The sequence below is a fragment of the Musa acuminata genome, chromosome BXJ2-6 (assembly GCF_036884655.1).
Source record: "Musa acuminata AAA Group cultivar baxijiao chromosome BXJ2-6, Cavendish_Baxijiao_AAA, whole genome shotgun sequence".
NCBI lineage: Eukaryota > Viridiplantae > Streptophyta > Magnoliopsida > Zingiberales > Musaceae > Musa > Musa acuminata.
This window is the reverse complement of record NC_088343.1, coordinates 25404823-25410352: the sequence shown is the minus strand read 5'-3', so window position 1 is coordinate 25410352 and position 5530 is coordinate 25404823.

Here is a 5530-nt window from a genome sequence, read left to right as displayed (position 1 = left end):
TGCCCGGCACGTCATTGGTTGGCGCTTCATCCGATTCTTCGGTGCATCGTCCTCTCTTGCGACTTGTTGCCCAATCGATGGTTGACCTCCGCAACCCCGATATCCTTGGCGCAATTTCGCTCTCCTTGGCCCGATGCCTGACGCCCGAAGCCTTCTGCCATCCAATATCCTGACGTGATCTCCTCCGACGCAACGTCAATTCCTCCTGCGTTAATTGTCTAATCCTGATCGAGTAGACCTGTATCACTCAAAATGTAGTCAAACATTTAAACACAATCAATTAGTTTCATCATCAAAATCCGAGATTCAACAGCGGTGGCACCGCCTAGGGCTCAGTCTCCGAGCAAGACTAGGCGGTGCAACCTCCCCTGACAGGAGGTGGCATCGCCTGAGCTCAGTCTTCGAGCTCTGCCAGGCGGTGCAACCGCCTCAGTCAGGAGGTGCAATCGCTTGAGCTCGGTCTTCGAGCTCTGTCAGGAGGTGCAACTGCCCCTGACAGGAGGTAGCACCGCCTAGAGGCTCAGTCTTCGAGCTTTGCCAGGCGGTGCAACCGCTCCAGTCAGGAGGTGCAATCGCCTGATCTCGGAATTCCGGGAATTGACAGTTTTGAGCTCCAAATTTGAACTGGGTTGGGGCCTATAAATACCCCACCCATTCAGCACTGAAAAGGTATGAACTTACACCGAAATCTTGATCTTTTTCTGTGATTCTTAGAGCTCAAAATTGTTGTAAAGGCCAAAAGTTCTTCTCCCTCTGTTCTTCCAAGTTCTGAGTTGTAAAGAGAGGAGAGAAAATTCTGTAAGGGTTGTCTCCTAAGCCCGTCAAAAGGAGTGAAACTGTAAAAGGGTAGTTGGCCTTCGCCTATTGAAGGAAGGCCTCTAGTTGACGTCGGTGACCTCGTCAGTAGAGGAAGCCAAAAGTGGAGTAGGTCAAGATTGACCGAACCACTCTAAATCTCGGTTTGCATTTACTTTGAGCATCTTATCTTTACTGCAAACCTCCTCAATAGCTTACTGCCTTCTGTGTTTTTACGAACGTGTTTTAAAGTTCAGTGCTTTCCGAATCAGGGTTTAAAACGCAAATCAGTTTTATCGTATGAACGTCGTATTTCAGTTTGCGCTTACGTTCTGATTTCCATTATAACTACAAACTACCTTTATATCTTTGCTTTAACTGCATCTTGCCTTATCTCAAGTTAAAGTGGTTTACGAATCAGCTTTTATACCGAAATCGCTTTTATCGTACGAACGTCGTATTTCAGTTTGCGCTTATATTCTAATTTCCTTCATAACTACAAACTGCATTCATATCTTTGCTGCATCTCTCCTAGTCAAAAGTTGAAGTGATTTACGAATCGACTTTCTTACCAAAATCACTTCTATCGAACGAAAGCAGTTTTCGATTTTAATCACAGACGGTTTTCCGCTGCACTAATTCACCCCCCCCCCTCTTAGTGCTCTTGATCCTAACAATTGGTATCAGAGCGGGGTTAACTCTCTAACGGATTAAAACCCAAGAGAGATGGCATACGCCGGAAACCAAGAGGGCTATTCTATTACACGTCCACCCATGTTCAGTGGGACGGACTACACTTATTGGAAGACCCGAATGAGGAACTTTCTTATTTCTATGGATTTTGAACTTTGGAATCTTGTCGAAAATGGATTTTCGAAGCCTTCTCTTCTAGTGATCGATTGGAATGAACTGGAGAAGAAGGCTTTCGCTCTTAATGCAAAGGCTATGAATGCCTTATTTTGTGCACTTGATAAAAACGAGTTTAACCGTGTTTCGACTTGTGAAACCGCATTTGATATTTGGCACACACTCAAAGTGACTCACGAAGGCACAAGTAGAGTGAAAGAGTCAAAAATCAATCTTTTGTTACATTCTTTCGAACTTTTCCGGATGTAACCGAGTGAAACCATTGGCGACATGTTTACCCGTTTCATGGATGTCGTCAACGGTCTAAAAGGACTCAGAAAATTTTTTTCGGATTTTGAGCTTGTAAATAAGATTCTAAGATCCCTTCCTAAGAGTTGGGATCCTAAAGTCACTACTATTCAAGAGGCGAAAGATCTAAGCAACTTCCCTCTTGAAGAACTAATCGGGTCATTAATGACCTACGAGATGACTTGCAAAACTCATGAAGAGCAAGAAGACATCCTTCCAAAGAACAGGAAGGATATGACACTTAAAACTTCAGAAGGCCACTTGAGAGAAAACTCAAGTGATGAGGACTGTGATGATGACTTGGAACTTCTAACAAAAAAATTTAAAAAATTCATTAAAAGAAACAAGTTTAAGAATGACGTAAAAAATAAACTTGAACCCAAGAAGGACCAAGTTATTTACTATGAGTGCAAAAAGCCGGGACACTACAAGAGTGATTGTCCCCAAGCCAAAAAGAGAACATCAAAGAAGAAGATGCTCAAAGCAACATAGGATGACTCGAGCGCGTCCGAAGAAGAGGAGTCCAACACCGAGCAAGTTGCTCACTACGCCTTAATGGCCATCGGAGAAGAGGTAACAAATTTAATAGATGCAGATTTATCATTTGATGAATTATTAAATGCCTTCCATGACTTATTTGATGAATGCAAGATTATTAGTAGAAAATACAAATTGCTAAAGAAGGAGCATGATAGTCTTACTTGTAATTTTGATAAGTTAAAAACTGAATATCATGATAGTTTAAGTTCATGCATAATATGCCATGATCTAGAAACTCTCCAAAAGGAAAACTTGCTACTTAAGAACACCTTGAAGAAATTCGAGGTTGGTAGCAAGTCATTGAACATGATCCTTATAAACAAGGGTCACGTTCCCAAAAGAAGTGGAATTGGATTTGTGAGAAGTCCTCGTCAAAATCCAACCACCTTCATAAAAGGCCCCATCTTACATGTTCGACACCAAAGCAAATGCAAATTTTGTTGCAAATTTGGACACAAAACACATTATTGTCCATTCAAGAAAATTAGTCCAAACAAATTAATTTGGGTTCCTAAAGGAACCATAATGAATTCTATGCAACATGATAAACAATATAGATCTATTTTTGAGGCACCCAAAAGCAAATGGGTACCTAAAAATCATCTTTTCCTGTAAAAACATAAAAAATTATAAGCTGGAGCAAGAAATAATATTCTGCTCCTTGGATTCTCGATATTCATGACCTAAGATCCAAAAAGAACTTGCAATGCTCTCTAGCCTAAATAACAGATGGAGATTAGAAATTTAAAATCACAAATGTGATTTATATACAATCCTATTTGATTTTTCAGAATTAGAAACGCATGATTCTCAATTCACATATCCTCTGGATTTTTGAACCCATCAATTTCATCCATTCATAACATTTGAATCCAACTCTGTATCATGAACTGACTAAGTCTGTCATGAACTTGCAAGGCTTACCAACTTGAACAAATTGTCACAAACATGTGTACGACATTGAGAGTATGCACGTTAAAAGATCTATCTTGATCGTGCAAAAGTTCTTGTCTTAAAATGAAAACTCTTACGTAATTACGTAAGTAAAGTTGATTGCTCTGAATGAAAATTCTTCTCAAGACAAAAACTCTCAAATCAGATCACACTGCGATCAGAACAAGTGCTCACCACCCCAGTTGGAGGTAGCACCTCCGGCTGTCATGTATTGCAAGCGGTTGCACCGCCCCAGCCAGAGGTGCAACCGCCCGCAACTCTGCCCTTTTTAACCCAAGCTAGGGTCGGCGGTGAAACCGACCCCAACTCACTCCCTTCCCCTCTCTACTCTTCCAAGGTTCCTCCATCCCCATTTCTCCCCTCATAGCATCCCGAATACCGCTCATTTCGGAGCAAAACATCAACAATCCTTCCCTCTCTTGAAGATCTCACTAAGGTATTCTCTAAGAAGCCCTTAAATTCTGTTTTTTGATTCATTTACTCTTGCTCATCACTATTCTTCTAAACAGCAGTAGTTATGGGATCTAGAAGATCCTTAAGGGACAAAGGAAAGAGGATATTAGTAGAAGATTTTGATCTCACCCTTTTTGGTTCAAAATACCATGCTGAAAAGTTTTCCTCTTTCGAACTTAAGAGTGTCAATAAGGGAAAATATGTAGATTTAAATGAACTAAGAGACCCAGAGACAATCCAATGGTTTGTAAACTTAGATCTACTCCCTATTTTGCAAATTAATGAACCCATATATCCAAGACTTGTTAGATTGTTTTACAACAACATACAAATAAATGAAGAAGAAAGAATGTCTACCTATCTTTTAGGACAACACATCTCCATTACGGATAAATTCATTTGCGACATGAAAGGCATTCCCATAAAAAGTATAGGACTTTACTTTAGAGGATCATGGGATGATGAAACTGTTGGAACAACATATGTTGAAGCCTTAGGAACAATTTTTGCCAATCCCAACTTAGCATTTTTTCCTAAAAGTTGTGAACATCTACTGCCTCTAAACACTAAGGTACTTCATCATATCCTAACTAGCATCATTCTCCCTAAACAATACCATCATGATGAAGCAAGCCAATTAGAATTAGGAACTATGTATTTGATCATGAAAGGACATGACATCTGTCTTGGTTATCTTATCCAACAAAACATGTTAGAACTATCTAAGAAAGACATGATGCTCCCATATGGTGGTATAATCACTAGAATAATGAAAGCCTACGATATTCTAATACCACCGGAAGAAGAAGTAATAAAAGTAGATAGGTTTAGCATAATAAATAAAAATCTACTTCACCGATTAAAATGTTTTTATAGAAACGGTAACTAGGTTAGAATGCCAAGAAGAACCGATCCCCCTCAACCTGAACCAGAACCGGAAACACCAGTCTTTAGGGGTACCCAATCTCCTCCGATCTGTCCCTTTGAGGAAACACATCCATTTAAGCAAACTCATACATCACCTGTCGAAGATATTGGGATTCGGATGGACCGATATGAACAAAGATAAGAACGGCTTGAACATCGACAAGATCAAATCCTATCTGAGCTGCAGCAAATTTATCGACAATTTGACTCTTTGGTTAGGCACTTTAATTTTTCACCTCATGAATGAGCTTGTATGAACACAATCATCTGTTGTTATTGTAAATTCCTTATGTTACTCACCATGATGGGCTTTGCCTTGATCCTTGATATGGTTACCTGATATATATTTTTTTGAGCATACGTAGAGTTACAAACATCTCTCATTGTTTATCTCAGATTTTACATTGAAACTAAATGTTTTGAAAACCTTGTGCCTTGATTTCCATGATAAATATAATTTAAGAAAGTGATATTGTTGGGAAATCATAGGGGGGGGGCGACATCATATGCGCAGCGGAAGAACAAGAAAACAAAAATCCCCGATTCCCAAAAAGATGTTCATCGTCGTGCGAAGATTGGTGCGCAAAATCCGCAAAAACACAAAACTGCGTATAGAGATTGTGTTACCTAGGGAGATCGTATATCCCTGTTTCCTTGCAGATCCTTAGGAGAGGGTGAAGGAGGTCAAGCGTCCTCCTCTCTAGCA